Source organism: Scyliorhinus torazame, chromosome 5 (genome assembly GCF_047496885.1).
Source record: "Scyliorhinus torazame isolate Kashiwa2021f chromosome 5, sScyTor2.1, whole genome shotgun sequence".
Taxonomy (NCBI): Eukaryota; Metazoa; Chordata; class Chondrichthyes; order Carcharhiniformes; family Scyliorhinidae; genus Scyliorhinus; species Scyliorhinus torazame.
The window spans coordinates 273,345,131-273,368,687 of NC_092711.1; positions in this window are offsets into that span (position 1 = coordinate 273,345,131).

The following is a 23,557-nucleotide window of genomic DNA, read 5'->3' on the forward strand; positions in this document are numbered from 1 at the left end:
TACTAGTATAATGCAATGTAATTTCAGAGTTATTATGCGGGTTAAAACATGAAGACTGCATCGGGTGTCGCTATACGTGGACGGCCTGCTGCTGTACGTGGCGGACCCAATGGAGGGGATGGTGGAGATCATGCAGACTTTGAGGGAGTTTGGGGAGTTCTCGGGCTATAAGCTCAATGTAGGGAAGAGCGAGCTTTTTGTACAGGCAGGGGACCAAGAAAGAGGGATAGGGGACCTACCGCTGAGGAGGGCGGAGGGGAGTTTTCGGTATCTAGGGATCCAGATAGCCAGGAGCTGGGGGGCCCAACACAAATTGAATCTGACGAGGTTGGTGGACCAAATGGAGGTGGACTTCAAAAGATGGGACATGTTGCCGCTCTCGTTGGCGGGTAGAGTGCAGTCGGTAAAAATGGTGGTCCTTCCGAGGTTTTGTGTTCCACTGCCTCCCCATCGTGATTACTAAGGGCTTTTTCAAGAGAGTAGGTAGGAGTATTATGGGGTTTGAGTGGGCGAACAAAACCCCGAGGGTAAGGAGAGGGTTCCTGGAGCGCAGTAGGGACCGAGGAGGGCTGGCGCTGTCAAAGCTAGGGAGCTACTACTGGGCAGCAAACGTGGCGATGATCCGTAAGTGGGTTATGGAGAGAGAGGGGGCGGCATGGAAGAGGATGGAGATGGCGTCCTGCAAAGGAACGAGCTGGGGGGCGCTGGTGACGGCACCGCTGCCGCTCTCGCCATCAAAGTACATCACGAGCCCGGTGGTGGCGGCAACGTTAAGGATATGGGGCCAGTGGAGACAGCATAGGGGTGCAGTGGGAGCCTCGGTGTAGTGCCCAATCAGGGGTAACCACCGGTTTGTCCCGGGGAAGATGGACAGGGGGTCCCAGGGCTGGCACCGGGCGGGGATTAGAAGAATCGAGCGAGGGAACCGTGGTTTACCAAAGAAGTGGAATCTCTTGTTAAGAGGAAGAAGGAGGCCTATGTGAAGATGAGGTGTGAAGTTTCAGTTGGGGTGCTTGATAGTTACAAGGCAGCGAGGAAGGATCTAAAGCGAGAGCTAAGACGAGCAAGGAGGGGACATGGGAAGTATTTGGCAGGTAGGATCAAGGAAAACCCAAAAGCTTTCTATAGGTATGTCAGGAATAAAAGAATGACTAGGGTAAGAGTAGGGCCAGTCAAGGACAGGGATGGGAAGTTGTGTGTGGAGTCTGAAGAGATAGGCGAGATACTAAATGAATATTTTTCGTCAGTATTCACTCAGGAAAAAGATAATGTTGTGGAGGAGAATGCTGAGCCCCAGGCTAATAGAATAGATGGCATTGAGGTACGTAGGGAAGAGGTGTTGGCAATTCTGGACAGGCTGAAAATAGATAAGTCCCCGGGAGCTGATGGGATTTATCCTAGGATTCTCTGGGAGGCCAGGGAAGAGATTGCTGGACCTTTGGCTTTGATTTTTATGTCATCATTGGCTACAGGAATAGTGCCAGAGGACTGGAGGACAGCAAATGTGGTCCCTTTGTTCAAAAAGGGGAGCAGAGACAACCCTGGCAACTATAGACTGGTGAACCTCACGTCTGTAGTGGGTAAAGTCTTGGAGGGGATTATAAGAGACAAGATTTATAATCATCTAGATAGGAATAATATGATTAGGGATAGTCAGCATGGCTTTGTGAAGGGTAGGTCATGCCTCACAAACCTTATCGAGTTCTTTGAGAAGGTGACTGAACAGGTAGACGAGGGTAGAGCAGTTGATGTGGTGTATATGGATTTCAGTAAAGCGTTTGATAAGGTTCCCCACGGTAGGCTATTGCAGAAAATACGGAGGCTGGGGATTGAGGGTGATTTAGAGATGTGGATCAGAAATTGGCTAGCTGAAAGAAGACAGAGGGTGGTGGTTGATGGGAAATGTTCAGAATGGAGTTCAGTTACAAGTGGCGTACCACAAGGATCTGTTCTGGGGCCGTAGCTGTTTGTCATTTTTATAAATGACCTAGAGGAGGGCGCAGAAGGGTGGGTGAGTAAATTTGCAGACGACACTAAAGTCGGTGGTGTTGTCGACAGTGCGGAAGGATGTTGCAGGTTACAGAGGGACATAGATAAGCTGCAGAGCTGGGCTGAGAGGTGGCAAATGGAGTTTAATGTAGAGAAGTGTGAGGTGATTCACTTTGGAAGGAATAACAGGAATGCGGAATATTTGGCTAATGGTAAAATTCTTGGCAGTGTGGATGAGCAGAGAGATCTCGGTGTCCATGTACATAGATCCCTGAAAGTTGCCACCCAGGTTGATAGGGTTGTGAAGAAGGCCTATGGTGTGTTGGCCTTTATTGGTAGAGGGATTGAGTTCCAGAGTCATGAGGTCATGTTGCAGCTGTACAAAACTCTGGTACGGCCGCATTTGGAGTATTGCGTACAGTTCTGGTCACCTCATTATAGGAAGGACATGGAAGCTTTGGAACGGGTGCAGAGGAGATTTACCAGGATGTTGCCTGGTATGGAGGGAAAATCTGATGAGGAAAGGCTGATGGACTTGAGGTTGTTTTCGTTAGAGAGAAGAAGGTTAAGAGGAGACTTAATAGAGGCATACAAAATGATCAGAGGGTTAGATAGGGGGGACAGTGAGAGCCTTCTCCCGCGGATGGAAATGGCTAGCACGAGGGGACATAGCCTTAAACTGAGGGGTAATAGATATAGGACAGAGGTCAGAGGTAGGTTCTTTACGCAAAGAGTGGTGAGGCCGTGGAATGCCCTGCCTGCAACAGTTGTGAACTCGCCAACATTGAGGGCATTTAAAAGTTTATTGGATAAGCATATGGATGATAATGGCATAGTGTAGGTTAGATGGCTTTTGTTTTTTTACTTCCCATGTCGGTGCAACATCGTGGCCGAAGGGCCTGTACTGCGCTGTATCGTTCTATGTTCTATGTTCTATGAATGGGGGACCTGTTCATCGACGGGACATTTGCGAGCCTAGGGCACTGGGAGAGAAGTTTGAGCTACCCCCGGGAAATGCATTCGGATATATGCAGGTGAGGGCTTTTGTGGGGCGACAGGTCAGGGAATTCCCGCTGCTCCCGACACAGGAAATTCAAGACAGGGTGATCTCGGGTTTATGGGTCGGGAGGGCAAGGTTTCGGCAATACACCAAGAGATGAAAGAAGAGGGGGAAGCGCTAGCAGAAGAGTGGAAGGGTAAATGGGAGGAGGAGCTGGGGGAGGAGATCGAGGAAGGTTTGTGGGCTGACACCCTGGGTAGGGTTAATTCATCCTCCTCATGTGCCAGGCTCAGCCTGATACAATTTAAGGTGGTTCACAGAGCGCACCTGACGGGGGCGAGGTTGAGTAGGTTCTTTGGGGTAGAGGACAGATGCGGAAGATGTTCAGGGAGCCCGGCGAACCATGTCCACATGTTCTGGACATGTCCGGCACTGGAGGGGTTCTGGAGAGGAGTGGCGGGAGCAATATCTCAGGTGGTGAAAGTCCGGGTCAAGCCAAGCTGGGGGCTAGCAATATTTGGAGTAGTGGATGAGCCGGGAGTGCAGGAGGCAAAAGAGGCCGGCATTCTGGCCTTTGCGTCCCTGGTAGCCCAGCGAAGGATCTTGCTAATGTGGAAGGAGACGAAGCCCCCTAGCATGGAGGCCTGGACAAACGACATGGCTGGGTTCATAAAGTTGGAGAGGATTAAGTTTGCCTTAAGGGGGTCTGCGCAGGGGTTCTACAGGGGGTGGCAACCGTTCCTAGACTACCTTGCGGAGCGTTAGAGGAAGGTCGGTCAGCAGCAGCAGCAGCAACCCTGGGGGGCGGGGGGGGGGGGGGGGGGGGGGGGGGGAACGAGAGATTGCTTGAGGGGACGGATGAGCGGGGGATAACATGGAGGGTGGGGGAAACTGGCACGAATGGGCGAGAGCCAGTGTATAAAGCTATGTAAATATATCATCTTACCATGTATATATCTTGCTCAGGGCGATTTTGTGTTATTTTGTTACGGGGGTGGGGGGGGGGGGGGGTTATTGTTTGTAAGGGGAAAACATTGTTTTGTTGAAAAACTTTAATAAATATATTTTTTTTAAAACATGAAGAATGATCACTTGTTTGAAGTACCAGAGGAACTGTACCTAGTCAGACTAGTTGCTTCTGGAGAAGAGAAAATGAATCAAATTAATAACTGCAAAGCTATTTTTTTTAATTTAAATATTTTTTGGGGGAGGTTTGAACAAAGTCTATTTACCATTATGTGCACAGAATAAGAAATATATATATATATATACACATATATATATATAGAAGAGAAGGGCACACCCAAACATACCAAAAAAAAGGAATAATAAAAAATAAAATAACAAATAAAATAGAATAACTGGTAGGGTATTGTGCACCAGCTCAACAGCAGCAACTCTGTACAACTGGCAAAATTATTTACAACACATAAGTAGGCAACTGTTTATGGGGGGGGGGGAGGGGGGGGGCCGTGCCTGCCTTCCGGCTGTCATTTCCCTGTCCCTTCCCTCGCCCCTCCTCTTCTGCCCCCTCCCCCTCCTGTGGTTCGCCTTTCTTTCCTCTTAGGTTTAGCTGTTTAGCCCTTCAACCGCAAAGATTTTAATCTGGACTTCTTAGAATCTGAACTCACTCTATGAAACCTTTAAAAACAATATTCAATATTTTGTAGAAAAACAATCAATGACAGTAAATTTGCGCACAATTGTCCCTTATGAAGAATCTTTATCATGTGAAATCTTCATTGTACGTGAAGGTCATGTGGAGGCCAATGCACCGCATCTCTCTGCCCTTCCCAGCCATGACTGACACTATTTGACACCCAATAGCAGGAATTTCCAACTTAGGGAGTCCTTCCCTTGACCTGACCCCTGCTTATCATTTTCCATATAAGTGGCGTAAGGGAGTTTTATCCTTTACAAGCTGCCAAAAATTACAAGGTTGGATAAAATTAGGTCTCTTCTCATATGACTTCATTATTCTACAGCTCACATTAAATCATAATAAAAACCAAAAGTACTGGAAATACTCAGCAGCCCTGGGAGCATTGGTGGAGAGAGAGGCTCTGGTCTTCTGGTTTCTGGATTGTGAGAGACAGGCCAATTGCCCCAAGATAAACTTCGGGACCTTGACCAGAAACATTCTCTACCCTGGCATGGGCAGATGGCCAGCAGGCAAGGTGATCAACCCCGCCTGGGAGGCGATGGCAGTGATAATGGGCACCAGCTCTCTGCATAACAGGAAGGGGATGAGACGCAGGAAGAAGATTAACGACCTTCTTCATGCAGCTAGATAAGTCTGCCTTCTGTCGTGTTCGCCTTCACCTCTTAACACACACATCACACTTTCACAGTGATCTCACTCCCAACCATCTACTGGGGTCCCAACGCTCATGCTGCGACCCTCCGCTCCCTCCACATTATCCCCCCACTGTCTTCTCTCCACCCAGTCACCTTCCATGCTGACCAGACTTCATTACCATCTGACCTGGAACGAGTCCTACCTACATTTTCCTCATCTGTCTCATTGCAGGACAAACCTGAGGACAATAGACATGAGCGGGCACATTCAGCAGGTGCAATGCCTGAGCTGAAGACTCACCCATTTGAAGAAAGAGTTGGCTGGGGAGGAGCAGGACCGCACCTGTGCTGACGGTGAAGTGGGAGCAAGAGGCAAAGGTGAGAACACTCAACACATCCAACCACGGTGTCATCCTCATGTCAGGTCAGTTTCTTCTATCTTTATGCCCTTACCCTGGACTAATGCAATCTCCTTTCCCTTGCAGGTGAATCAGTCGAGCAGCCCAGACTATTCTCTCACCCCCTGGAAACCACATACCCAAGCTGCCTGAGGGAAACAGCTCAGGGTGATAAGCATTGAAGAGACATCACAGCTGTCACCCGCACTCTTCACCAGCACAGATACTCACACCTGTGGGAATAACGAGTTGGCAGGATTCTGGGTCACTCACTGGTGATCACCACACAGCTGAAGATCCACAGCAGGCGGAGGCAGGCACGCTTCAGGGATCTGACACTCATAAGGATGCTGGAGCCCAGGACTCTGCTGAGGCCCAGTCAGATGACAATGCCCCTGGGTTTGGCCATCTAGAGCTGCTGGAAGTACAAAGGCAGAGTTGGGAACATCAAGAAGGGATGTCAGAATCCCTCCTCAACTGCAAGGCTGACTAGGAACTCCGATTGCCTTCTGTCTGAGGAGCTGGTGCCCTCACTCCAAAGCAACATGCCAACACTGCGAGGGTGACGACTGCAGTGGCGACCCCTTGATATAGGACATGTGCTCCATGGTGGGGGATGTCGACTCCATGGTTTAGGTCATGCATTCCATGGCTGGGAGCCATGACTTCCATGGTGCAGTGCTTCAACTGCATTGTGCAGGCACTCATGAGAATCTATGAGTGGCACCACCAGAGGATCTTCTGGATCTCATGCCAGCTGCCCCTCTATCCCATGGAGGCGCCCAGGGGCCCCCATGCACCCATAGGGAAGAGTCAACATCGTGGGCCGAAGGGCCTGTTCTGTGCTGTATTTTCTATGTTCTATGTTCTATGATCATCAGATATACAGCCCGGAGACTTCCATCCAGGAAACCCTGGGGGTGTCCAGCCCATCTGTCTCCCCACTCTCTGTGACCAACACACCTGAAACCCCACACAGCGAATAGGGTAACATGACAACATTCAAGCTGCCCGAAAGCAGGCCAGGACCCTTTAGGTTCCAGTCGTTCAGGGTTTGCCCTCCAAAGTCATCACAGGCAACTGGGCATGGCAGTCAGCCTGCCACCTTACCCTCAGCTGTGGATCCTGGGGAGACACCTAGACGTAGTGGGAGGGCGAGGAAGGTTAAGAAAATATAGTCTCAGTGTCACGGGTGAATTTAAGCCTGAGCAGAAATTATTCACCAATGTTAGCATGATTAAATGTATTAAAAGTCGTGTCATGCACCCTGAAAGTGCCTCCCCACCCTCATTTCATTGTGGCATGCACAGCCAACCCCCATGCAATGCTCGCACATCCTCCATCTGCCGTGAGAGGATGGCAACTCAATGGTGTTCCCCCATCCCCCACCACACTGTGACGACGCAGACATGCCAATGTGATCTTGGTAATGTCCCCCCCACTCCCAGGGCAACACACAGGCCTTTCACCTGTTGTAGCATTCATTCAGCCATCGGCTGAAAGCTTGCAAGAGTCTGTCTACCTGTTCAATAGGTGCTAACGTAAACCAGGACCCCTAACCTGGGAGGAGGCAGTAGCAGCTGAGATGTGTCATTCAGCATCTCATCACCTCCAGATCACACTGTTCAGTAGCAGGTCGCACTCAGGTGTCTGTCAGACAGAAGCCAGACAGTCGCTGAGGATAAGAGAAGCATTGCTCTGTCCTCACTGCAAGTCATCATCATTCTCCTGCATTGTCTGGTCACACCACTTTAGCATCCTGGCCAGGAAAGAAACAATTAACATAATGACCACCCACTGGCAGCACACAAGTGAGATGGTCTCACACCCCATAGGGGGACATTTCTGACCATTCTTCAGTCTAGGCTCTCAGTTCAAGGTTTTTGCTTTTGGTCTGTAATGGTTTTCACTGTAGATTTATCCAGGTCTCAAAAATCTCTCTGCGTGTTCAGAAAATAGCAATTAGGCAACATTTCTGGAGAAAGAGGGAGAGCGAAGGAGCGAGGGAGAGGGAGAGAGACAACAGCTCACAACTTCTTCTCTCAGCTTCCAAGACCTGATTGTCCTTCCTGGGTTCTCCGAAAACCATCCCAAATGGTATGACCCAATCAACTCCTGTCATCGGGCAGAATACAGCCTTTGGACAATTCGTTGGCCACCAGCCAACCAATCAAACCAAATCCCTCTGATCTCTCAGGTGCCAGAAAGTCTAGGTTCTGCTGTTCAAAAGCTAAATCTCCAATAGCACAGTGTACTATTTTTCAATTTTTTGTGCTTCTCACTTCCTCTGCTTGACTTAAAGGTTTATGTCCATTAAATATCCATGGATCAAAAATGATAATCTGTGTCGCCATTTAGGCCGTTAATGCTGCCGGCTAACGTGAACTCAGAATTCGACCCAGAGTTTCTGACTGATCGGAAGTAATGTTTCAGGTCTATGGGCTGGGAATCTCCAAAATCCCGGCTAAGTGTGACGCCTGTCATAATATACACCGGTATATCATGGTGCAGATACACACACACTGATGGACACACAGCAAGACCAATTAACACACACAACACCGCAGCCAATCACCAGTTAGAGCACACTCACTATAAAGACAGGGGGCATCAGAGTTCCCGCTCATTCGGGATGCAGCTCCTACAAGGACAGAGCTTACAGCACAGATCCTCACCATGTGCTGAGTGCATAGACTGGTTCAGACAGGCATAGGTCTTTAGTTTAATCTAACATCGTGTTAACCCACAGTGAAAGTATGTTCAACAGTTTCTAACTTAATAAAATAGTGTTGCACTATGTTAAGTGTTGGTGGCCTGTATGTGTTCCACGGATCCAGAGCACCCAACACATCAACGCTGGCGTAAACACCGGTGTGTTTCATGCCGGCGTCAACGGGCCACTTGGTCCAGCAATTCTGTGGCCCACAGGAGGCCAGCATGGCGCTGGTGTGCTCCACACAGCTCCGGCGCTGATACAAAGCCCTGCACTGCCGGCACGGGTCCGCGCATGTGTGTGGTGGTCGTTTCCGCGGCGGCGCATGCACGTGGTGGCTGTTTCCACGGTGGCGCATGCGCGTGGTGGCCGTTTCTGCACCGGTGCCACTCAACATGGCATAGCGATACAGCGGGCCCACGCGGAAGAAGGTAGGCCCCCCAGATCGCGCGCGCCCGCCAATCGGATGCCCACGTGCGCGGGCCTGGCTGTCATGGAGGCACCCCCGGAGTCTGATCCCCTCGCCCCCACACCAGGACGGCCACCGCGGCCGTGGGTACGAGCAGCCGCCGTGTGGTACCATCTGTGAACCACGCTGGCGGGACTCGGCGGAACTTGGTGGGAACTCGGCCGGTCGACCGCAGTGAATCGCCTCTTTCTACGGCCCCCAACCAGCGCAACATCGACCGCGCACACGCGGCTGCAGCCGATTCTCCAGTCGCGGAGAATCACATGCCGGCATCGGAGCGGCATGGCGGGAATTTCGGCGTCAATGCCGATTCTCCGACCTGGCGCGGGCTCAGAGAATCCCGGCCATGATCTTTCAACAGAATTAAAACAGATGTGTAAATTTGGTGATAAAAAGTTTAATTGGGTTAAGTAGAAATACTTTTGACACTCCCTTTGGAAGTTTGGTATTCAACAAGACTCCATAGCTGGAGCTTCAAGTGACACTTTTAACATCCTATCAGTGCTCAGAAAGAGTATTGCATAAGTTTGCACCCTCTTCCTTGTTGGTACTGGCGTTGAAAACAATGAACAAAACTTTAATTGGCAGCAGGAGACAGGTTCAAGTGTGAGCAGAAGGTTAAATACTCCAGCATGTTGGGTGGATTTGTAGGTACTAACCAACTTATTTGACCATGTCATGAACACATCTTCCTGGGCCATTAAGTCCTGTGGGGGGGAACGTGAACTAAGAGCTTCTAGCTAAAAGGCAGATATGCTACCCATTACACCACAAGTCCTCCTGGTGTCATTTTACTGCAGGATAAATTTGGCAGTTAGTTACTTTGAGACAAAAGTGTTCCACCACCAATCTCAGCACGTTGAAACATGAAATTCATGGTGCAATATATAGGCATTCCGGCGCATCTCTTGTTGATTTTAGTTGAAAATTAGAACCCGTGTTTGTGTCAATTAATCCCTCTATGTAAACCAACTCACCCATGCCTTCCTCAAAGACCTCAGAGAATCACATTGTGAGGGTCCTTCCTGATGATTCCTTTATTTCCCCTTTCTTTAGGGCAGCACGGTAGCATAGTGGTTAGCACAGTTGCTTCACAGCTCCAAGGTCCCAGGTTCTATTCCTACTTGGGTCACTGTCTGTGCGGAGTCTGCACGTTCTCCCTGTGTCTGCGTGGGTTTCCTCCTGGTGGTCCGGTTTCCTCCCACAGTCCAAAGATGTACAGGTTAGGTGGATTGGCCATGCTAAATTGCCCTTAGTGTCCAAAAAGGTTAGGTGGGGTTACTGGGTTATGGGGATAGGGATGTGTGGGCTTAAGTGGGGTACTCTTTCCAAGGGCCGGTGCAGACATGATGGGCCAGATGGCCGCCTTCTGTACTGTAAATTACATAGAAATATTTACTTTTTGGCATTATCATTTTGATCCATGGGATGCCAAATGGATATGTATCTCTAAGTCAAGCAGCAGAGAGAATGAGGAAATCAAGAAGTTGCAACATAGCATATGGGGTTAGTTTGCGAGCAGCAAAGCTCGAGCAGTGGCACCCAAGAGATACGGTGGGACTCGGTTCAATTGGTTAGCTGGTGGCCAATTGGCCAAAAGGCCGTATTCTGCCGGTAACAGATGGTGATTGTATCCTGCCTGAGTGGTTTGATTTCCAGGGACCTAAGGAAAACAGAGTAGGGTTGCTGGACACTCAGGGGAAAAGACTTGCTATCTCTCTCTCTCTCTTGTTTTCTCCAGAAAAGCTGCTGTATTTCTGAAACTGCAGAGGTATGAATGAACCTACAGTGAAAACCATTACTGCCTGGAAACAGAAAACCTCGAACAGAAAGCCTAGATTGAAGAAAGGTGCTAAAAACAACCATCTGAGGGGGCAGCACGGTGGCACAGTGGTTAGCATTGCTGCCTACGGCGGTGAGGACCCGGGTTCGAATCACGGCCCTGGGTCACTGTCTGTGTGGAGTTTGCACATTCTCCCTGTGTCTGTGTGGGTTTCACCCCCACAGCCCAAAGATGTGCAAGGTAGGTGGATTGGCCATGAGAACCGGAGCACTCAGAGGAATCCCACACAGACATGGGGAGAACGTGCATACTCCGGACAGTGACCCAAGCGGGAATCGAACGTGGGACACTGGTGCTGTGAAGCAACAGTTCTAACCACTGTGCTACCGTGCCGCCCAAATTGGGCTTTAATTTCACCCTCACAAAGGTAATTTCCATGAATAACTGAAGAAAACAAGAGGGTTTATCTTCTTGATGTAGTTTTGCAGTCTTTGCATGAGTTTTCTCATTCTTAGAAAATCTGGATCCTTATGACATATATAATCTGCTACAATTCTGGTCTTCTGCACGACCCTGATTTCCATTCCTCCGGTGGTCATTCCTTCAGCTGCCTTGACCCTAAGTTCTATCATTCCTTCCTCTCTGCCATGCTACTTCTCTGTCCTCTATTGAGATGCTTCATAAAACCTACCTGTTAGACCAAATTTAGATCTGTCCTGAGATCTGCTTATCAGCTTCATATCTGCTTACATTTTATTGGATAACACTTAAGGGATTGTGGAATGCCTCAGGATATCTTACTACATTAAATGTGGTATATAAATGTACGTTGTTGTTATGTAGAGCTTTGCTGTAATTCAAGGGGACAAGAAGGCAGATCATGTACTTGGTACCCTCTACCCAATTGCACCAAGTGCTTCAGCAAGGGAGGTGAAACAGTATTATCTTGGGGGCAGGGTGCACTTTTCCAGGCTTCACAAGAATAATCTAAATGTCTGACACCCCAGACTCTCCACTCAAGCATCAGTTATCCTCCTGGCCTTACCTACCTGCCGGCCAGATACAATTCTGGGCTGCCCCATGTTAAACTTCAGAAAGCCACATGGTAGCGAATAGAAACAGGGCCAATTTTTACATACTTTTTGAAGCTTTTATTTACAAGTGATACAAATTCTAAACATGCAACTCCTCACCCAACTGTAGTTAAATTCTGCTCCATTTTATAATCCCCAGTTGAGGTACCCTCAATAACGATGCTTAGAGTGTAAACGGTAAAGAAGGCTTTATTAGACTAAGAACTACGCTAGAGCTGAGACATCTGCTGACTGCTGCACAGCCCATGAGGCAGCCCTTTATATATGGCTCACAGATGGGCGGAGCCAGAGGCGGAGTCCCCAGGGTTCTAAGCCCGGTCTTAAAGGGGACATCACCTTACATGATGATAAGCAGTAACCATTCATCGCACCAGTTAATGGCCACCACCTGCATACAATTAACAGCTCAGTTCAGGATGTCAGTTCTCACTGATAACATAGTGATGCGGCCTTGCCATCAAAATGGATTGGATCTTCCACTTTCAGGATCGACCTCAGCGCTTTGTTTAATGGTCACCTGTGAGTTAAAATGCACCCTGTAATCTCCCTCTTCAGTTTCAATGTGTGTATGCACTACTTTTAGCACGCTGATTAATACTTATGTGTTAAATTCCTGTTCGCACTATTTTAGCAATGCCTTCAATCCGTTCAAAATGATGTATTAATTGGTATGTTAAAAATAATCCTGGTGGAATTATTCTACTTCTCTCTGTTTTATCACTACTATCATGGCCATTGCTCTTCTGACTTTTCTTTCTTATTTACTATAAACTCCAAATAATCTTCCTCCGCTTTGCAATTTACTGTGCCAGTCTTGTGACTCATTGCACAGCACCCAACGCAATTCATTTATTCCCAGGCTCTCAAAATCAGAGAACTCTTCGCCTCCTTTGATCATTTTTTTCACCTACAGACTTTTAAATCACAAACTTGACATCATCTAATCACTACATTCTAATTAATATTGTCTTATTTAACTCTTATTAATCTTGCTAAGATCATAACACAAAAACCTGGGATCTTGCTTTACCAAATCATAAACAGGTATTTACAGACATATTTAGTCATAAAATAATATTCTGTCATTGTTCTCGCAAACTGTTCACTGCCACGCATCCTGCTTCTGTCAGGAAAGCAGGAAAATCTAAACCATCGTCATCTCTACAGCCCTTGTAAATGCTTCTCCATCATCCAAAAGGCTACCATTTTTAAACAGGACACTTCCTGTTATTGTCATTTCAAAAGGTGCCAACATATCATTTCCAGCTTTTAAACTACAAATGCAGACATGGACCTTATCACAGACAAAACATTTCCTTTCTAAATTCGAAGACATGTATAGACTATTGCATCTGAAGCACAACATGTGCATCAGTTGCAAGTTCCAGCAAGACGCACTGTGAATTTTATATTTATATCACCATTTGAAACATATGTTCCTGCATTAAGTACATTTTGAAGTGGTTCACTGATTTATTTTATGAGTAGAAATTGTGGATTTCAGTCTATTCCAACTGCTAAATTTAGTAGCCATACACTTCAGACCTCCAATTAGAAGGATTTTTTTCTACTAATTTTAACAAACATGCGTTGTCTAATTAGAGATTTTAAAAAACTTTTAATAATATAAACGTTTCAAGCAAAGGAGATTTCTGACTGATTTAGCCCGTACCCTATATTGATTCATTAACTCCTCTGTAATCTGCTTCCTAAGTGTTGGTGTTTCTTCACTTTAAGGTCAATCTCTTTTAAGTCACTCCCAGAGGAGTTAAGGATATGGCGTTGCTTTTACTTCAATGATCTGTTGATTTACAATTCAATCTCACTGTACTTTAATTTAAATATGATTTACAGTATTCCTATAAAGCTTTAGGCATAACGGGGGCGATTCTCCAAAATGGAGACTATGTGTTCGTGCCATCATGAACGGGCACGGGGACGATCGATTCTGTCCCCCACAGGTTCACGCCGCTCCAGCCTCCCTTCCCGTCGCCAAATGGGCACCGCGCCAACCTGCGCATGCGCGGGGGACTTCTTCAGTGCGCTGGCCCCGATGCAACATGGCTTAAGGCTTCAGGGGCCGGCCGCGCAACAAAGTAGGCCTGGGGGGGGGGGGGGGGGCGGGGGAGGCTGGCCCGCCGAACGGTGGGCCCAGATCGCGGGCCAGACCCCATCGGAGGCCGCCCGCCCCCCGCGCCCCCTGGTGAAGGAGCGCTTTTCCCTGCCCCGCAGGCCGCCCCCCCCCGACCCTTCACACAGAGTTCCCGCCTTCAGCGACCAGGGGTGAACGGCGCCGGCGGGACTCTGCTTTTTCCACCCATTTGATTCCAGCGGCCCGCGGCCAGCGCCGCGTCAAACGCACCGGCGAAAATGGCGCCGATTCTCCGGACCTCATGGCGCGGTTGCGGCGATTCTCCGGCCCGGCGCAGGGCTCGGAGACCCCGCCCTATATCTTACATATTTTTTTGTACATCCCCAAAATGCTAAAATCAAGGCTCATCAAATATTCTCCTGATGTAATTAATTTGTCCCAATCAACTATGAATGTCGTGGCCACTGCAAGGTTTTCTTTCTCATACGATCGAGAGACTCTAAAAGCCTGGACATATGCATGACAGCTATCAACAACTGACATTGTCAGGAAGGGAATGATTTTTAAATAAATAATTTAGAGTACCCAATTCATTTTTTCCAATTAAGGGGCAATTTAGTGTGGCCAATCATCCTAGCCTGTACATTTTTGGGTTGTGGGGATGAAACCCACACAAACACAGGGAGAATGTGCAAACTCCACACAGACAGTGACCCAGAGCTGGGATCGAACCTGGGACCGAACCTGGGACCTCGGCGCCGTGGGGCTGCAGGGCTAACCAACGTGCTGCCCTGGAAGGGAATGATTTTAACTTTATACCCAATTGGTAGAACTGGGCAGGCAGTTAAAATCATTCAAGTTACTTTTCCTCCTGGCAGCCCCTACGAGCAGGCTGGTTCAGATTGTCAACTTCACTATTGAGCCGGCAGCAAGGAGATTTACCTAGAACTTGTAGTGTTTTAAAAAATATATGTATTTTTATGAGAGTTTTTCCATTTTTACAAGTAGTGCAATCCTCAGGATTGGTTCAGCCACAGCCTAAGTGCCTCACGTACATGAATACCGAAAAAGACAGATCAACAACCCAGTTGGTTCAGCTTAATCATTAAACTTGGTGCCTCTTATGTACCAACAGATAAGCTACAGAATGAGGGAGAAGAGGGTAAAGCCATGACAACATGGTCAAACGGCACACAGCTTCACATGTAGGAATGCTTGTACAGCCAATGAAAGTATAGAATAAGATTTTTGTGCCATTTTTCGGTGCACACCAAGACGTATCTCCCCCAATCCCAATTATACCAAAGGCATAAATAACACATTATAACGTCTTTACCGCGGATATAAGACCTGTCTGCACTTTTGCAGGAGTCAGTCAATCATTCCTTAAACCCAAAATAATGAAAACAAACAGAAAATAATTGCGAAGACTTTAGTTCTAAGAGGATATTTTACAAAGCAACAATGACCTAAAATCCAGCACAGTACAGAGTGATCATTGTTCCATACATTTATACAGAGAAGACCAGTAAATATTCATACACTTGGTTCAGTTTGTAATCGTTGCAGTCGGCGTCTCCCATTCCACTGCCAATGACAGGATAAAAAGATACTACCAAGAGCAGATAATTTCAGGATAACAGGATGCCAGGATATAGTAATGAGCACATTGCTCTATGGCACACATCCCCCAGCATAAGGCAAAAAAGGAAAGAGCTGCACATTCAAAACCTAACTCAGCCTTCCAAGACACCCAGATCAGGAAGGAACATCTCAAGCAAAGGGAAATAACAGGACACCGCCCCCAATACCCGACGTGGCCCGGCATTGCACACTCCTGTATACATGAGCCAATAAACCAAGGATACCCACACCAAGCGAAGACTCACTACACAACATAGAACATAGAACGATACAGCGCAGTACAGGCCCTTCGGCCCACGATGTTGCACCGACATGGGAAGTCAAAAAAACAAAAGCCATCTAACCTACACTATGCCATTATCATCCATATGCTTATCCAATAAACTTTTAAATGCCCTCAATGTTGGCGAGTTCACTACTGTTGCAGGCAGGGCATTCCACGGCCTCACCACTCTTTGCGTAAAGAACCTACCTCTGACCTCTGTCCTATATCTATTACCCCTCAGTTTAAGGCTATGTCCCCTCGTGCTAGCCATTTTCATCCGCGGGAGAAGGCTCTCACTGTCCACCCTATGTAACCCCCTGATCATTTTGTATGTCTCTATTAAGTCTCCTCTTAACCTTCTTCTCTCTAACGAAAACAACCTCAAGTCCATCAGCCATTCCTCATAAGATTTTCCCTCCATACCAGGCAACATCCTGGTAAATCTCCTCTGCACCCGTTCCAAAGCTTCCACGTCCTTCCTATAATGAGGTGACCAGAACTGTACGCAATACTCCAAATGCGGCCATACCAGAGTTTTGTACAGCTGCAACATGACCTCATGACTCCGGAACTCAATCCCTCTACCAATAAAGGCCAACACACCATAGGCCTTCTTCACAACCCTATCAACCTGGGTGGCAACTTTCAGGGATCTATGTACATGGACACCGAGATCCCTCTGCTCATCCACACTTCCAAGAATTTTACCATTAGCCAAATATTCCGCATTCCTGTTATTCCTTCCAAAGTGAATCACCTCACACTTCTCTACATTAAACTCCATTTGCCACCTCTCAGCCCAGCTCTGCAGCTTATCTATGTCCCTCTGTAACCTGCAACATCCTTCCGCACTGTCGACAACACCACCGACTTTAGTGTCATCTGCAAATTTACTCACCCACCCTTCTGCGTCCTCCTCTAGGTCATTTATAAAAATGACAAACAGCAATGGCCCCAGAACAGATCCTTGTGGTATGCCACTTGTAACTGAACTCCATTCTGAACATTTCCCATCAACCACCACCCTCTGTCTTCTTTCAGCTAGCCAATTTCTGATCCACATCTCTAAATCACCCTCAATCCCCAGCCTCCGTATTTTCTGCAATAGCCTACCGTGGGGAACCTTATCAAACGCTTTACTGAAATCCATATACACCACATCAACTGCTCTACCCTCGTCTACCTGTTCAGTCACCTTCTCAAAGAACTCGATAAGGTTTGTGAGGCATGACCTACCCTTCACAAAGCCATGCTGACTATCCCTGATCATATTATTCCCATCTAGATGATTATAAATCTTGTCTCTTATAATCCCCTCCAAGACTTTACCCACAACCGACGTGAGGCTCACCGGTCTATAGTTGCCGGGGTTGTCTCTGCTCCCCTTCTTGAACAAAGGGACCACATTTGCTATCCTCCAGTCCTCTGGCACTATTCCTGTAGCCAATGATGACATAAAAATCAAAGCCAAAGGCTCAGCAATCTCTTCCCTGGCTTCCCAGAGAATCCTGGGATAAATCCCATCAGGCCCCGGGGACTTATCTATTTTCAGCCTGTCCAGAATTGCCAACACCTCTTCCCTACGTACCTCAATGCCATCTATTCTAATAGCCTGGGTCTTTGCATTCTCCTCCACAACATTCTCTTTTTCCTGAGTGAATACTGACGAAAAATATTCATTTAGTATCTCGCCTATCTCTTTAGACTTCACACACAACTTCCCATCCCTGTCCTTGACTGGCCCTACTCTTACCCTAGTCATTCTTTTATTCCTGACATACCTATAGAAAGCTTTTGGGTTTTCCTTGATCCTACCTGCCAAATACTTCTCATGTCCCCTCCTTGCTCGTCTTAGCTCTCTCTTTAGATCCTTCCTCGCTACCTTATAACTATCAAGCGCCCCAACTGAAACTTCACACCTCATCTTCACATCGGCCTCCTTCTTCCTCTTAACAAGAGATCCCACTTCTTTGGTAAACCACGGTTCCCTCGCTCGACGCCTTCCTCCCTGCCTGACGGGTACGTACTTATCAAGAATACGCAGTAGCTGTTCCCTGAACAAACTCCACATATCCAGTGTGCCCAACACTTGCAGCCTACTTCTCCAACCTAATCATGTCTAATGGCATCATAATTGCCCTTCCCCCAGCTATAACTCTTGCCCTGCGGGGTATACTTATCCCTTTCCATCATTAACGTAAACGTCACCGAATTGTGGTCACTGTCCCCAAAGTGCTCACCTACCTCCAAATCTAACACCTGGCCTGGTTCATTACCCAAAACCAAATCCAAAGTGGCCTCGCCTCTTGTTGACCTGTCAACATATTGTGTCAGGAAACCCTCCTGCACACATTGTACAAAAAACGACCCATCTAATGTACTCGAACTATATCTTTTCCAGTCAATATTTGGAAAGTTAAAGTCTCCCATAATAACTACCCTGTTACCTTCGCTCTTATCCAGAATCTTCGCCATCCTTTCCTCTACATCCCTAGAACTATTTGGAGGCCTATAGAAAACTCCCAACAGGGTGACCTCTCCTTTCCTGTTTCTAACCTCAGCCCATACTACCTAGGAAGAAGAGTCCCCATCTAGCATCCTCTCCGCCACCGTAATACTGTTCTTGACTAGCAGCGCCACACCTCCCCCTCTTTTGCCTCCTTCTCTGAGCTTACTAAAACACCTAAACCCCGGAACCTGCAACATCCATTCCTGTCCCTGCTCTATCCATGTCTCCGAAATGGCCACAACATCGAAGTCCCAGGTACCAACCCATGCTGCCAGTTCCCCTACCTTATTTCGTATACTCCTGGCATTGAAGTAGACACACTTCAAACCACCTACCTGAACACTGGCCCCCTCCTGCGAAGTCAAATCTGTGCTCCTGACCTCTATAGTCTCAATCTCCCGTACCCTAAAACTACAATCCAGGTTCCCATGCCCCTGCTGCATTAGTTTAAACCCCCCCCAAAGAGCACTAACAAATCTCCCCCCCAGGATATTTGTGCCCCTCAGGTTCAGATGTAGACCATCCTGTCTGTAGAGGTCCCACCTTCCCCAGAAAGAGCCCCACTTATCCAGAAATCTGAATCCCTCCCGCCTGCACCATCCCTGTAGCCACGTGTTTAATTGCTCTCTCTCCCTATTCCTCATCTCATTATCACGTGGCACGGGCAACAACCCAGAGATAACAACTCTGTTTGTTCTCGTTCTGAGCTTCCATCCTAGCTCCCTGAAAGCCTGCCTGACATCCTTGTCCCCTTTCTTACCTATGTCGTTAGTGCCAATGTGGACCACGACTTGGGGTTGCTCCCCCTCCCCCTTAAGGACCCGGAAAACACGATCCGAGACATCACGTACCCTTGCACCTGGGAGGCAACATACCAAACGTGAGTCTCTCTCGCTCCCACAAAATCTCCTATCTGTGCCCCTGACTATAGAGTCCCCAATTACTAATGCTCTGCTCCTCTCCCCCCTTCCCTTCTGAGCAACAGGGACAGACTCCGTGCCAGAGGCCCGTACCCCATGGCTTACCCCTGGTAAGTTGTCCCCCCCACAAGTATCCAAAGCGGTATACTTGTTACTCAGGGGAACGACCGCAGGGGATCCCTGCGCTGACTGCTTCTTCCCAGTCCCTCTTACAGTTACCCATCTATCTCCAATCTTTGGTGTAACTAATTCCCTGAAGCTGCTATCTATGACCTGCCTCTGCCTCCCGAATGATCCGAAGTTCATCCAACTCCAGCTCCAGTTCCCTAACTCGGTCTTGGAGGAGCTGGAGATGGCTGCTCTTCCTGCAGGTAAAATCAGCAGGGACACTAACAGCATCCCTCACCTCAAACATCCTGCAGGAGGAACATTGCACTCCCTTCCCTGCCATCCCTCTAGCTTCCAACCAAGATCTGGTTAATAAATACATTTTTAAAAAAAAAAAAATAATAATATAATATGGCACTTACCTCACACCAATGGGTCTTATTATTAGGTTAGAGGAGGAGGGCGGGTGGGAGACACTACACGTGTAGTGTCTCGGGTTTCCTCTCCACTAGAATATATTGGTGGGGTGGGGGGGGGGGGGGGGGAACCTTCCCAGAAGTCCGCGGGCCGAACTTCCGGTTCCGGGTCGAACTTCCGGTTCCCGCCTTCCGGCAGCCCCTGCACGTCGCTCCCGCCGAAATTCTAAGTGCTGCTCCTGCAAGGTAAGTGTTTTAAACTCAAATACTCACCTTCTGGCAGCCCCTGCACGCTGCTCCCGCCGAGCGTGGCCTCACTCCTCTCCAGCCACATCAGAGGCACCATGGTGACACAGTGCACAGTACTGCTGCCTCATAGCGCCAGGGACCTGGGTTCAATTCTGGCCTTGGGTGACTGCCTCTGTGGAGTTTGCACGTTCTCCCCGTGTCTGCGTGGGTTTCCTTTGGTTGCTTCGGTTTCCTCCCATAGATCAAAGATGTGCAGATTACGTGGATTGCCCATGCTAAATTGCCACTGGGTGGGGTTATGGGGATAAGGTCGGGGATTGGGCCTAGGTTGAGTGCTCTTTCAGAGGGTCAATGCAGACTCAATGGGCCATCTAGCCTCGTTCTGCACTGTAGGGATTCTATGATTCAATCTGGCCCCGTTAATACTGGAAGATTTGCATCGTCCTTCACTGAGGAAACAGTGGGGGACGGCACGGTGGCACAGTGGTTAGCCCCACTGCCTCACAGCTCCAGGGTCCCGGGTTCAATTTTAGCCTAGTTTGACTGTCTGTGTGGAGTTTGCACTTTCTCCCCGTATCTGGGTGGGTTTCATCCGGGTGCTCCGGTTTCCTCCCATAGTCCAAAGATGTGCAGGGTAGGTGGATTGGCCATGATAAATTAGTGTCCAAAAGGTTAGGTGGGGTTACTGGGTTATCTGGATAGGGTGGAGGCATGGGCTTTAGTAGGGTGCCCTTTCCAAGGGCCAGTGCAGACTCGATGGACCGAATGGCCTCCTTCTGCACTGTAAATTCTATGATCTATGATCATGGTAAATAGCAGCAGGGGGATGCCATTCGGCCCTTCGAGCCTGTTCCACCATGCATTATGATCATGGCTGATCATCCAACTTAATAGCTTGATCCCGCCTTCCCCCCATATATTTTGATCCCCTTTGCCCCTGGTGCTCTATCTAACTGCTTCTTCCAAACAAAGTGTTTTGGCCTCAACTGCTTTCTGTGGCAGTGAATTCCACAGTCCACTCTCCTCATACGGCAGTCCTGCCGTCCCTGGAATCGGTCAGGTAAACCTTCTTTGCACTTCCTCTGTAGCTGAACATCCTTCCTCAGATAAGCACTGCTGCCTCATAGCGCCAGGGACCCTCAAAACTATACACAATATTCCAGATGTGGCCTCACCAAGGCCTTGTATAATTGCAGCAAGACATCCCTGCTCCTGTACTCAAATCCTCTCTCAATGAAGGCCAACATATAATTTGTCTACTTTCCTGCCTGCTGCACCTGCATGCTTACCTTCAGCGACTGGTATACAAGGACACCCAGGTCTCATTGCACATTCTACTTTCCTAATGTATGGCCATTCAGATAATAATCTGCCTTCCTGTGTTTGCTACGAAAGTGGATAACCTCACATTTATCGAAATTATACTGCATCTGCCATTCATTTTTCCACTCACTCAACTTGCCCAAATTGCACTGAAGAATCTCTGCATCCTCCTCACAGCTCACCCTTCCACTCATCTAGCTTTGTGTCATCTGAAAATCTGGAGATATTACATTTTGTTCCCTCATCTAAATCTTTAATCCACATTGTGAATAGCTGGGGTCCCAGCACCCATCCCACTAGTACCCCACTAGTTACTGTCCATCATTTGGAAAAAGACCTGTTTATTCCTACTCTTTGTTTTCTGTCTGCCAACCAGTTTTCTATCCATTTCAATACATTATCCCTAATCCTATGCGCTTTAATTTTCATAGAATTTACAGTGCAGAAGGAGGCCAAGAGCAACCTACCCAAGGTCAACACTTCCACCCTATCCCCATAACCCAGCAACCCCACCCAACACTAAGGGCAATTTTGGACACCAAGGGCAATTTATCATGGCCAATCCACCTAACCTGCACATCTTTGGACTGTGGGAGGAAACCGGAGCACCCGGAGGAAACCCACGCACACACGGGGAGGATGTGCAGACTCCGCACAGACAGTGACCCAAGCCGGAATTGAACCTGGGACCCTGGAGCTGTGAAGCAATTGTGCTATCCACAATACTACCGTGCTGCCCCTTTTTACACGCTAATCTCTTATGTGGAACTTTGTTGAGTGCCTTCTGAAAGTCTAAATAAACCACATCCACTGGCTCCTCTTCATCAACTCTACTAGTTACAACCTCAAAGAATTCCAGTAGGATTGACAAGCATGATTTCCTTTTTGTAAATCCATTCTGACTCTGTACGATCCTGTCACTGTTTTCCAAATGCTCTGCTATAAAATCCTTGGTAATGGATTATAGAATTTCCCCCACTATTTTTAAAAATAAATTTAGAATGCCCAATTCATTTTTTCCAACTAAGGAGCAGAATAGTGTGGCCAATCCACCTAACCTGCACATCTTTTGTGTTGTGGGGGCGAAACCCACGCAAACACGGGGAGAATGTGCAAACTCCACATGGACAGTGACCCAGAGCCGGGATCATAGAACATAGAACATTACAGTGCAGTACAGGCCCTTCGGCCCTCGATGTTGCGCCGACCCGTGAAACCACTCTAAAGCCCATCTACACTATTCCCTTATCATCCATATGTCTCTCCAATGACCATTTGAATGCCCTCAGTGTTGCCGAGTCCACTACTGTTGCAGGCAGGGCATTCCATGCCCTTAATACTCTCTGAGTAAAGAACCTACCTTTGACATTTGTCCTATATCTATCTCCCCTCAATTTAAAGCTATGTCCCCTCGTGCTAGATATAACCATCCGAGGAAAAAGGCTCTCACTGTCCACCCTATCCAGTCCTCTGATCATCTTGTATGCTTCAATTAAGTCACCTCTTAACCTTCTTCTCTCTAACGAAAACAGCCTAAAGTCCCTCAGCCTTCCCTCATAAGATCTTTCCTCCATACCAGGCAACATTCTGGAAAATCTCCTCTGTACCCTTTCCAATTCTCCCACATCCTTCCTATAATGCGGCGACCAGAATTGCACGCAATACTCCAAATGCGGCCGCACCAGAGTTTTGTACAGCTGCAACATGACCTCATGGCTCCGAAACTCAATCCCTCTACCAACAAAAGCTAACACACCGTACGCCTTCTTAACAACCCTCTCAACCTGGGTGGCAACTTTCAGGGATCTATGGACATGGACACCGAGATCTCTCTGCTCATCCTCACTGCCAAGAATCTTACCATTAGCCCAGAACTCTGTCTTCCTGTTATTCCTTCCAAAATGAATCACCTCACACTTTTCTGCATTAAACTCCATTTGCCACCTCTCAGCCCAGCGCTGCAGTTTATCTATGTCCCTCTGTAACTTGTAACATCCTTCCGCACTGTCCACAAGTCCACCGACTTTAGTGTCATCTGCAAATTTACTCACCCATCCTTCTATGCCCTCCTCCAGGTCATTTATAAAAATGACGAACAGCAGTGGCCCCAAAACAGATCCTTATGGTACACCACTAGTAACTGGACTCCAGTCTGAACATTTCCCATCAACAACCACCCTTTGGCTTCTTCCAGCTAGCCAATTTCTGATCCAAACTGCTAAATCACCCTGAATCCCATGCCTCTGTATTTTCTGCAGTAGCCTACCGTGGGGAACCTTATCAAACG